General features: G+C 43.6%; 1 long non-coding RNA gene across 1 annotated transcript; it reads right to left on the reverse strand.

Moving 5' to 3' along the window:
• Positions 1-596: 596 nt before the first annotated feature.
• On the reverse strand, positions 597-3,884 carry LOC135505601 (uncharacterized). The gene is made up of 4 exons (XR_010450300.1): positions 3,494-3,884; positions 2,981-3,381; positions 2,626-2,817; positions 597-935 (listed from the first exon to the last, which is right to left on the reverse strand). It is a non-coding gene; the product is annotated as an uncharacterized LOC135505601 (long non-coding RNA).
• Between the last annotated feature and the right edge of the window lie 9,101 nt (positions 3,885-12,985).

The following is a 12,985-nucleotide window of genomic DNA, read 5'->3' on the forward strand; positions in this document are numbered from 1 at the left end:
ATTTTCTGGATTTTTTTTCTCATTTTGTCTGTCATAGTTGAAGTGTACCTATGATGAAAATTACAGACCTCTCTCATCTTTTTAAGTGGGAGAACTTGCACAATTGGTGGCTGACTAAATACTTTTTTGCCCCACTGAGTTACATTTTGCCTAGTTAAATAAAGGTTAATTAAATGTAGTATATACACTCATTAAGTTTGTGGTATACAGTATGTTAGTATGGGTATTTGAAAACAGCTCACATCTTTTCCTCCTTGATGGATTTTACCACGAATGCCTTTGCAGCCTTGAAGAATTATTGTTTGAATATGAGCACTCCCTCCTTTGTTGTAGCCTGAAGTCTTTCCCCCGAATGATTGTGGTCCAAGGCAGCCCCTTGGAGTCTTGAAGAATTATTGTTTGAATCTGAGCACTCCCTCCTTTGTTGTAGCCTGATGTCTTTCCCCCGAATGGTTGTGGTCCAAGGCAGCCCCTTGGAGTCTTGAAGAATTATTGTTTGAATCTGAGCACTCCTCCTTTGTTGTAGCCTGATGTCTTTTGTTGTGGTCCAAGGCAGCCCCTTGGAGTCTTGAAGAATTATTGTTTGAATGCACTCCCTCCTTTGTTGTAGCCTGATGTCTTTCCCCTGAATGATTGTGGTCCAAGGCAGCCCCTTGGAGTCTTGAAGAATTATTGTTTGAATCTGAGCACTCCCTCCTTTGTTGTAGCCTGATGTCTTTCCCCCGAATGGTTGTGGTCCAAGGCAGCCCCTTGGAGTCTTGAAGAATTATTGTTTGAATCTGAGCACTCCCTCCTTTGTTGTAGCCTGATGTCTTTCCCCTGAATGATTGTGGTCCAAGGCAGCCCCTTGGAGTCTTGCAACCATCCCATTGCTGGTCAAACTTGTTCCTCTTGGGCACTTATTTAGTGTACAGGGGATGAACACTCATGTTCACCTATGAATGAAAATATATATTAAATATAACTAGAGATTAAAAAATAGTCTACTATGATTATACCATTACTCAGATGAGAAATAAACAACCTTTTTTTTAAAGTTTGTGCTTATTAATTTATTTAAAATGTTGTCATATATACTTTATATGGGGCGGCAGGTAGCCTAGTGACCGAAAGGTTGCTAGATCGAATCCCTGAGCTGATAAGGTAAAAATGTGTAGTTCTGCCCCTGAACAAGGCAGTTAACCCACTGTCCCTAGGCCGTCATTGTAAATAAGAATTTGTTATTAACTGACTTGCCTAGTTAAATAAAGGTAAAATAAAAATATACGAAAGTATGTGGACACCGCTTCAGATGAGTGGATTCAGCCATTTCAGCCACACCCGTTGCTGACAGGTGTATAAAAACGAGCACACAGCCATGCAATCTCCATAGACAAACAATTGGCAGTAGAACGGTCTTACTGAACAGCTCAGTGACTTTCAATGTGGCATCGTCATAGGTTTGTCAAATTTCTGCCCTGCTAGAGCTGCCCCGGTCAACTGTAGGTGCGGTTATTGTGAAGTTGAAACTTCTAGGAGTAACAATGAAGTGGTCGGCCACACAAGCTCAAGGTGCTGAAGCGCATAAAAATCTGTCCTCAGTTGCAACACTTACTACCGAGATCTAAACTGCCTCTGGAAGCAATGTCAGCACAATAACTGTTCGTCGGGAGCTTCATGAAATGGGTTTAAATGGCTGAGCAGACGCACACCAGCCAAAGATCACCATTGGACTCTGGAGCATTGGAAACATGTTCTTTGGAATGATGAATCATTCGTCACCATCTGATGAATCTGGGTTTAGCGGAGAATGCTACCTGCCCGAATGCATAGTGCCAACTGTAAAGTTTGGTATAATGGTCTGGGGTTGTTTTTCATGGTTCGGGCCCCTTAGTTCCAGTGAAGGGAAACCTTAATGCTACAGCATACAATGACATTCTAGACGATTCTGTGCTTCCAACTTTGTGGCAACAGTTTTGGGAACGCCCTTTCCTGATTCAGCATGACAATGCCCCCGTGCACAAAGTGAGGTCCATACAGAAATAGTTTGCCGAGATTGGTGTGTAAGAACTTGACTGGCCTGTACAGAGCCCTGACCTCAATCCCATCGAACACCTTTGGTATGAAATGGAACACCGACTGCGAGCCAGACCTAATCGCCCAACATCATTGCCTGACCTCACTAATGTTCTTGTGGCTGAATGGAAGCAAGTCCCCGCAGCAATGTTCCAACATCTAGTGGAAAGCCTTCTCAGAAGAGTGGAGGCTGTTATAGCAGCAATGTTCCAACATCTAGTGGAAAGCCTTCCCAGAAGAGTGGAGGCTGTTATAGCAGCAATGTTCCAACATCTAGTAGAAAGCCTTCCCAGAAGAGTGGAGGCTGTTATAGCAGCAATGTTCCAACATCTAGTGGAAAGCCTTCCCAGAAGAGTGGAGGCTGTTATAGCAGCAATGTTCCAACATCTAGTGGAAAGCCTTCCCAGAAGAGTGGAGGCTGTTACAGCAGCAAAAGGGGGACAAACTCTATATTGATGCCCATGTCTTTGGAACGAGATGTTCGACAATCAGGTGTCCACATACTTTTGGACATGCAGTGTATTTACAGAGATCCTTCAGCAATCTCAAGTTGGGGATGATGTTTCTCACTTTCTCAAAAGCTGTTGATGCTGTGATCAGCCAGGGTCCTGTTTCTTCCTCTTCAGGTGTGTAGGGGGAGAGGTCTGTTGCGGGTGCTCATTTGTGATGTGGTGAACTGCAGTGATCCCTTTTTCCTTCACCAGCTGGACTCTTGGCACAGTATCCCAAGTGGTGTGCGATTGCCCTCACCCATTGCAGTACCTGAGACAGACCAGGAACAAATGAGACACCCGAGTCATTGACTTGAATTATCGCCTCGGTCTGAAAATGAATTTGTAAAAAACAAATAGAACCAAATGAATTCCTACAGTATATTGTGACAAGTTGGGGGGTTCTGAGCTTACTATAAAATATTTCATAGTACCTCTGGCTTTGCGATGGCCAACAGCTGTTTCCTCACACCTTTGGCATTGTGCCACAGGTCGTACTCATGCCAGATATGAGGATTGGAGTCCCTCAAGAACACCCTCACACTTGGATGCCTGTCGGTGGTCAGAGTTTCGACTATGCATCTGTAACAGTAAAATTTTAGACCGTCCCCTCGCCCATACCCGGACGCGAACTGGGGACCCTCTGCACACAACAACAGTCACCCTCGAAGCATCGTTACCCATCGCTCCACAACCCATCGCTCCACAACAGCCGCAGAGCAAGGGGAACTACTACTTCAAGGTCTCAGAGCAAGTGACGTCACTGATTGAAACGTTATTCAGCGCGCACCGCTAACTAAGCTAGCCGTTTCACATCCGTTACACATCCATGGGCCTGTTAGGATGATAATAAAAAGCATTGTTACTAAAGGTACCTAATGTAGGCCTACACATTGCATAACGATATATATATATTTTTTTAAATAAAGAAAATGCTTGTAGCTTACCTCAATATGTTGCAGGCATCTCTCTAAACCCTCTGTCCTCAACCAGTAGCTGTTCTTCACATCGGTCCCATGCACTGTCTCCTGGGTGAGGATCAGGTGAAAAGCAGTCCAGGATGGTGTAAGAGCTGAAGGAGACACAGTGGCGAACTGTCACCACGACATGGACACCAGGCTGAGGAGGTGACAAATTTCCACAAATGTGCGGTGGGAGCAGCCAGTAAGGAAAACTGCTGATGGTACCAAAATATTCCCTCCGAACAACTTTCCCACTCTGGTCTGGGACTCCCACTTCCCCCATTGGCTCACAACACACTGTTTCCATGGTGATGGCTTCTAAACAGCTTCTACCCCCAAGCCATAAGACTCCTGAACAGCTAATCAAATGGCTACCCAGAATATTTGTATCCCCCCCCCCCCCACAGACTTCTACACTGCTGCTACTCTATGTTATTGTCTATGTAAAGTCACTTTAATAACTCTACCTACATGTACATATTGCCTCAATTACCTTGACAATGGTGCCCCAGACCCTGTATATAGCCCCGCAATTGTTATTTACTGCTGCTCTTTAATTATTTGTTACTCTTAGCTCTCACTTTTTTTTAATGTATTTTCATAAAACTGCATTGTTGTGTTAAGGGATTGTAAAGTAAGCATTTCACTGTATTGTATTTGGTGCATGTGACAAATACAGTTTGATTTGATTTGATGGAGAGAGAAAAAAATCACTTCCGTTTTGGGATGAACTGATGACACCTGCTCCACATCCTGGCTCATGGCACTCATGGCACAGCTCCTTCATGGTCTCGGTGGTGTAACATTCGTCTGTGGGAGAAAGAGAGGAGGACCAAGGTGCAGCGTGGTAAGTATTCATTATGCCTTTTAATGAAAATGAATACTCGAACAAAACAATAAAACGATAAATGAGAATAAAACGAAACAGTCTTGTCTGGTAACAGGCTACCTAAATATGGTTCTCAATCAGGGACAACGATTGACAGCTGCCTCTGATTGAGAACCATACCAGGCCAAACACAGAAATAGCAAATCATAGAAAAACTAACATAGACAACCCACCCAACACACGCCGTGACCATACTAAAACAAAGACATAACAAAAGAACTAAGGTCAGAACGTGACAGTTGGACCTTTTATCCACCGCAGCACAAGGACACTGAGACCCAAGGGTCAGTTTGGAAAACAGTACCTACCATTATGTCCTGTTGGTAGAAATAATAGGAAGACAGTTGTACTAAAGCTATTAAGCTATAGTTATAGTATATTCTTCAATAATCACTATATTCTCAATTCTATATCCAAAATGGCTTCAGGAATGATTATTGTGGCTTGAAATTAAAAATAGCTTAGAAATAGCATATGTTTACATGTACCTCTTCTGACTCCTGTCTCCATGGTGAAAAACGTTCTCAGAGATAATGATGTCATCTTGAAAAAACAAACATCTACATAACCCAAATATACCAGTTGGTTGTAAATGTGTTACGCATGCACACAAACGCACACATAATATGCCGAACTATCTAATCTAATCTACACACACACACACACACACACACACACACACACACACACGCACGCACGCACACACACACACACACACACACACACACACACACACACACACACACACACACACACACACACAGCAGAGAAAATACAGGGAGTGACATTTCTCTTTCAGCAAACATGACTATGTCAACTTCAGTCTAGCTATTTATGCAATGAAAACAAATGGAACTGTAGTAACTTTGTTGGCATCAAAATCCGGGGTGTGAACTGCGTTTCGATTCAGCGTTGATTGACATGGTAATAGCCTAACAGTATTGGAGAAAAGATGAAAAAACTGACCCCTCTGACGTTGTACGTTACATCGTGACGTATCACTACGTAACGTACAGCGCGCATTTGCAACTTTTTACCTCAGCCGATGTCACAAAGTGCTGTACAGAAACCCAGCCTAAAACCCCAAACAGCAAGCAATGCAGATATAGAAGCACGGTGGCTTGGAAAAACTCCCTAGAAAGGCCAGAACCTTGGAAGAAACCTAGAGAGGAACCAGGCTCTGAGGGGTAGTCCCCATTGACTAGAAGCCACAGTTTCTCTTTTTTCAAGTATTGGGGATTTTTACTCTCCAAACGCTCGGAAAGCCTCTCTCTCTGTTTGCCGTCCTCTTTGTCTCTACCTCCTCCTGCATTGCAGATTGCCTCTGCCTCACCACCCACTGTCTGTCGCACTACTCTCATTAAGGCAAGGTTTTTACCCCCTTAGAGTCAATGTCCGTGCCCCCGCGGAAATCTACACTGAACAAAAGTATAAGCGTCGCATGTAAAGTGTTGGGCGAGTGGTTTGCTGATGTCAACGTTGTGAACAAGAGTGCCCCATGGTTGCGGTGGGATTATGGTATGGGCAGGCATAAGCTACGGGCAACAAACACAATTGCATTTTATCAATGGCAATTTGAATGCCTAGAGATACCGTGACGAGATCAGGGGGCCCATTGTTGTGCCATTCGTCTGCTGCCATCACCTCATGTTTCAGCATGATAATGCACTGCTCCATGTGACAAGGATCTGTGCACAATTCCTGGAAGCTGAAAATGTCACAGTTCTTCCATGGCCTGCATCCTCACCAGACATGTCACCTATTGAGCATGTTTGGGATGCTCTGGATTGAAGCGTATGACATCGTGTTCCACTTCCCTCCAATATCCAGCATCTTCGCACAGCCATTGAAGAGGAGTGGGACAACATTCCACAGGCCACAACCATCAGCCTGATCAACTCTAAGCAAAGGAGATGTGTCGCGCTGCATGAGGCAAATGGTCACATCATATACTGATCCACACCCCTGATATACTTCTATGTAAAATCTTTGAAATTGTTGTGGTTATATTTTTGTTAAGTGCAATTAAAAGATAAAACTAATTTCTGTCAATTAATTTAGCCAATCTGAATATTTCAATATTTTGCCATTTATATTTCAAATGTTTTATTATCCAATTCAATTCAATAGCTTCCCAGCGTTCTGACATAGACATCGAGGCCATTGCAATGATAGCAGAACAATATTGTTTACATGCTAGTCATAATACAAATGCTGATAATATGCAGGATTTGTCAAACGTTTGAAAAGCGCGTCAGCATGAGTATGCCTGTTATTGGCCTCTTTTGCCTCCTGTCACTGGGCTCATTTGAGAGCGTTCATTTTGAGCAGTTTTTGATCAGTGCAGATCAGTACTTTTCAATACCTATTGCATGATGGGAATAACATTTTGTCTTACTTGCTCCAAAAAGTGAGATGAGATGTCAGTGATAGGAATACTGTAGGTTTTAAACCTCTATGTCATAAGGTTGGGAAGCAATTGAATCTAATTCAAAGATAACACATGAAAATATTAATGAAAATTAATATGGATTGTCTTACATGCTCCCCTGATTCAGAATATACAATTTTCATAGACATGGCGCGCTTGGTTCAATAGCTATAGAAAACCGAATATCCAATATCAAAACTGAATATCCAATATAAAACTAATTTACCTAGGTTTTAATGTTTACTTGAATTAGAACAATATATATTTTGTTATCTTTATATAGTTATCAGACTTGGTGTTGACAACCCTTTTGTAGTTGAAGTTTTAGGCCCAGAGACTAGTTTTAATAATTTGGATGCTGTAGAAAGTAAATCTGAATTTAGATCAAATTCCTGATGTCTGCTGGGGCACTGTCATTGTCCAGACGTGGCAGTCAGCTGGGGGGAGAGGGATGTGAATGCTAGGGGGTGGATTCAGATGCCCCACTCTTTCCCCCGTTGCTCGCTCAGTGAGCAGGGACACAGGATGATAATCACCCTGGTAACCAGAGGGCAGTCCCTAATCAGCCCCCCCCCCCTGTGTGTGTGTGTGTGTGTGTGTACCCTCATTTGAAAGCCTGCCTTGTCCAAATGTAAATGTGCTCATTATTATCTCTCCCATCTGAAGGGCCTCATCCACTCTTCCCCATTGGTTAAAATGGCATTGCAGCTTATAGCAGCTTTAGCTGATGTGTGACTGCGAGTTCTCTCTCTTTCTGTTTCTGCGTGTGTTGTGTGTAAATGAGTGTCTGTGAGTTTTCGGCTATAGGACAGAATGTTGGGGTTTTAGCAGGTAAATCCCTTTCCTCGTAAACAATTCACTGTTCGGGTTTTGTATTTACTTCGATGGGGAGAAAGATCAAAGGTCCATAGTGTCAAATGTTCAGAGATAAGTATATGTAAGTCTGGCTTTGGGAGGAGCCTCAAGAGGAATAGTGGATATTTCTGTTGCTCCATAAGCAAGACTTCCTGTGGCAGGAAGTGCCCTTTATGATAAAGGCCAGGATGTTCAAGATTTGCATTTGCATGTAAACTACATGGTTACTATCTTCATATTTTTGTGCCCCGATTAAATGGCAAAAGACACACATCTGCATAATCCAATTTGTGAAAATGCACTCAGATTATGATCAAAGGTTTTGCCCTATCATCGTCTCATACGCTTCATTTCATACCAAAGACTAACCTTTCTAGTTTACAAGATTTGATTTCATAACACCTTTACTTTCTGTGAAGCTCTGGAAACCTACAGAGAGATAAATCAGCAAGATATGAAATCTCTATGGAACATAAAGTACAACGGTAATGTTAGACAAGAGCACTGGAGCAGGTTTTCCACTAAGCTTTTGTTTGTTTGTACCAGTCTCAATGAAAACCATATGGCTGTTTTGGTAAATGCAACCAAAAATATGGTACCTGCTTCCAAATGAGTTGCAAACAAATCAACATAAAGCATCTGATTACTTCTGGTCCAAACAAGATATTGAGTTTTATGAAGTTCGCAGCAGATCTTGAAGCCTTTGGTACAGCTTGCTCACTTCAAGTTTTAATATCACGTGCACAAGTACAATGAAATGCCTTTCTTTTGCAAGCTCTTAAACCCAACAATGCAGTAATCAATATCAGTTTAATACTAAAAATTAACAGAAGGTAGAATACACAAAAACAAGAATAACAAGTCAGTTAAAAAGCTCCAATACCATATTTACAATGTGCAGGGATACCGGAGTGATAGAGGTAGATATGTATAGAGGTACTGTAAGGTGACTAGGCATCAGGATTTCTGATAAACAGAGTAGCAGCAGTGAATATGATGATTGTATGTGAGTGTGTGTGCGTGTGTGTGGTTGTTTGTGTGTGTGTGTGTGTGTGTGTGTGTGTGTGTGTGTGTGTGTGTGTGTGTGTGTGTGTGTGTGTGTGTGTGTGTGTGTGTGTGTGTGTGTGTGTGTGTGTGTGTGTGTGTGTGTGTGTGTGTGTGTGTAGAGCCGTGGGTGAACAGGAAGTACAGGAGGGGACTAACCACACCTACCCTCACTACCTGGGGCAGGCCGTCAGGAAGTCCAAGATCCAGTTGCAGTTGGAGGTGTTCAGTCCCAGGGTCCAAAGCTTGGTGATGAGCTTGGAAGGCACTATGGTGTTGAGCGTTGAGCTGTAGGCAATGAACAGCAATCTCACATAGGTCTTCCTCTTATCTAGGTGGGTAATGGCAGAGGGGGGTGTAATTGAGATTGCGCCGTCTATGGATCTATTGGGGCGGTATGCAAATTTGGGATGGGTCTAGGGTGGCTGGGATGGTGGAGTTAATGTGTAATCACTTCATGATTACAGAAGTGAGTCCTACAGGGTGGTAGTCATTGTGACATGAAGCCGTAGAGTTCTTGGGAACAGGAATGATGGTGGTCAACTTCGGGAATTACAGACTGGGACAAGGAGAGGTTGAAAATGACTGTGACTCTGCATCCCGAGTGGCGCAGCGATCTGTGGCACTGCATCGCAGTACTAAAGACGTCACTACTGACCTGGGTTTGATCCCAGGCTGTGTCGCAGCCGGCCATGACCGGTAGACCCATGAGGCGGCACACAATTGGCCCAGCGTCGTCCGGGTTAGGGCAGGGTTTGTCCTTGTCCCATCGCGCTCTAGCGACTCCTTTTGGCGGGCCAGGTGCATGCACCCTGACTTCAGTCGCCAGCCGTTCGGTGTTTCCTCTGACACATTGGTGCGGCTGGCTTCTGGGTTAAGCGGGCAGTGTGTCAAGAAGCAGTGCAGCTTGGCAGGGCCGTGTTTCATAGGACGCATAGCAGCGATGGGACAAAACTTTGACTACCAATTGGGGAGAAAAAAAAAATATGTGAATATGTGAATATGCAAACTGTTCTGCGCATGCTCTGAGAATGCGCCCTGGAATACTGTCTGGCACTGCGATTGTTGACCTGATTGAAGACCTTACTCAGGTCGGCCTCAGAGAGCGAGATCACTCAGTCCTCTGAGTCGATGGGAGCCCTCATGCCCGGCACGTTGTTGTTATTGTTGAAGCGTGAATGAAATGCATTGAGTTCATCTGGTAAAACGCCTTGAGTTCAACCCTCACTGTGGGGACAACATCACTGATTTAGCTCGCCGACGTTATGGGCAGAGTCTCGGAACATATTCCAATCAGCGCAAAGCAGTCCTGTAGCATCATCTCTAATGCTGATGACCATTTCTCAGCGGAGCGAGTCACTGGTACCTCCTGTTTGAGTTTCTGCTTGTAAACAGGAAGCAGGAGCACAGTCATGATCTGATTGGCCAAATGGGAGACGAAGGAGGGCCTTGTATGCTTGCTTGTGGGCAGAATAGCTGTGGTATAGGACTTTATCGCCCCTAGTGGCGTTGGAGGCGTGTTGATAGAAGTTGGGCGTCACGTGTCTTCGTGACGCCGAATTAAAATAACCGGAAAGAAAATTGCTATTGCCTTATGCATGAGATATCAGATTACAAATGGTGTCATTACAAGAGATGTTATGTAAAATTACATGTCGTGTTAAAATATAATTACTGAATATGATGTTACCACAAATTATCTGTCTGTCATTTGTCACGCTTTCTCCCCAAATCTAAATCTTTCTGCCTTTATTTAATAGAGGTCAGAGGTCCAGGGCCGCAGATAATGAAAGGAGTCTCCAACCCATTTGTTCTGTATGAGGACAGATATTGTATGTTTTTCTTTAACTCGGCAAGTTAGTTAAGAACACATTCTTATAAACAACAACCACCTACCCATGCCAAACCAAGACAACATTGAGCCAACACTGCACCCCACCCTACAGGACTCCCAAACACATCCAGATGTGATACAGCCTGGATTTGAACCAGAGACTGTAGTGACACCTCTTGCACTGATATGCAGTGCCTTAGATCTAAAGGGATAAAGAGTGGGATTTGTTTGTTGTTGATTGTATTAAAGATGCTCAATTAATTCCAGTTAGTGCACTTTTATGCTGTCTCCCATCTCTTATTCATACCTACGCTGTTAGTTCAACTTGTATTACTACAGACGACCTGAAGACACTTGAGCTCCCTCTCCACCCTGACCTTGTCCTGCACTTTCCACCTCAGTGACTTCTGTCCACTCCAAATGTATTCACCAGAGTTGACAGGTTTGTGACATTAGACAGCACAAAAAAAAGTATGTTATATTTTAATCCAAAAAAACGGGAGTGGGCTTAATAGGTACATTGGCTTAGTACGTCCATTTACCCTATCCCACCCCATTTGTCCATTGTTCATAGGCAGATGAGTGTGTGTGTGGGCTGGTGTCCAGCAGGTTAAATATAGGCTGGCGGCTGATTAGAATGTATTAATTTTAATCTGGCTCTTCGGATGAAACCTCACCATCTCCTTGTGCCTTCTCTCTCTCTATTTCTCTCCTCCTCTTTGTCTTTCTCACACATTCCATATCTTTCTCCACTGTGCTTCTCTCAACCTCTTTCTCCACACTCTTTTGCTCCATCTCTTCCTTATTCTCTCTTTCTCTGCTTATCTGTATATTAAAAGTGCTTGAGGATAATAATGATAAGAATGGTCGAGAGAGAGAGAGAGAGCGAGAGCTTATTTTAGCGGGATTCAGATTGGGTGGACTCCTCTATCTCTTGGGCCTGCTCTCGATCCCTCTATTTCTCTGTTCCCTGATGAGGTTGTAATGGAGATGATTGGTCATGCATATTCATCGACTGACGGATGCCGCTCTCATGTCTCACCCTGGGGTGAGGTTGACCCGGTTGCCGTTTCCTCAGTAACAGGTGGAGCAGACAGGCATCTTTAAACACTCTGGACTATAATACCATACTTATACTATACTAAACAATAAGGCTATCTTACAATAAAGGTGAACATTTGTTTTCTGCATATGTTAGGCTGCCTTGCCCAGTAGTTTAGTACTTTTGCCTTTTACCTGTTCATACGTTGAACTCAACCTAAAGTAGAATGCCTAATACACATTAACATGTTTGATTGGTCCACTTACCTTACAAGTAAGTCACTTAAAATCCAGCTCATTTTAATTCCATTTTTACTCCAGTGTTTTTCAGTGTGACAGACAGACGGACAATAAAGCAGTCTTTCATGTACAGAACTTGCTATCATGCCAACAACTAACCTAAGGATTGACATGTCCGTGATTGTTTGTGGGATCTTGTTGTGCAACATGTAAAGTGTTGGTCCCATGTTTCATGACCTGAAATTAAAGATTGCAGAAATGTATTTTTCTAAAATGAGCTTTTCTCCTTCGCCAAGATACTCCATCCTCCTGACAGGTGTGGCATATCAAGAAGCTGATTAAACAGCATGATCATTACACAGGTGCACCTTGTGCTGGGGACAATAAAAGGCGACTCTAAAACATGAGTTTTGTCACACAACACAATGCCACAGATGGCTCAAGTTTTGAGGGAGCATGCATTTGGCAGGCTGACTGCAGGAATGTCCACCAGAGCTGTTGCCAGAGAATTTAATGTTAATTTCTCTACCATAAGCCACCTTTCTCTACCATAAGCCACCAACGACAATTTGTGAGCACTTCCAACTGGCCTGACCATGGGTAACCACGCCGACCCAGGACATCCACATCCGTCTTCTTCACCTGCGGAATCATTTGAGACCATGAAGCTATAGTGGCTGCTGTCATAGACTTATTCTTCCAAGTCATCTTCAAGGATGGAAGTTTCTTGGTCCTGCATTACTCTGCATTATTTAACTTTGACCGAGTCCTGGTGACTTCTAAGGCTGCCGACTCACCTCTGAAGCATTGAGAGAAATCCTTTGCTTTCAGATTCCGATTGATCCAATTGACACCCTAAGACGCACAATTGTAATGTGTAATTTATAGGGTGCCTATATCAATGAAAGTGCCCTTTGTCTCCTTAAGTCATGTGAAGCAAGGTCCCTGATTCCCTCTTGGGTATGCCAGTGCTGCATCACTTCTTTCGGAATAAGGCTAGGGCTGTTGGGGAGGCCTTGTTACCACCCAACCAGCAGTCATGACCGCAGGGAAATTCCATGTGACGGTTGAGTCACGGTAGTCTCCTCCTATGCGCTCTGTACATAAATGGTGTTGATGCCGTTGGTAGTATAAGGGCCCTAT

The sequence above is a fragment of the Oncorhynchus masou genome, chromosome 19 (assembly GCF_036934945.1).
Source record: "Oncorhynchus masou masou isolate Uvic2021 chromosome 19, UVic_Omas_1.1, whole genome shotgun sequence".
NCBI classification, from domain to species: domain Eukaryota; kingdom Metazoa; phylum Chordata; class Actinopteri; order Salmoniformes; family Salmonidae; genus Oncorhynchus; species Oncorhynchus masou.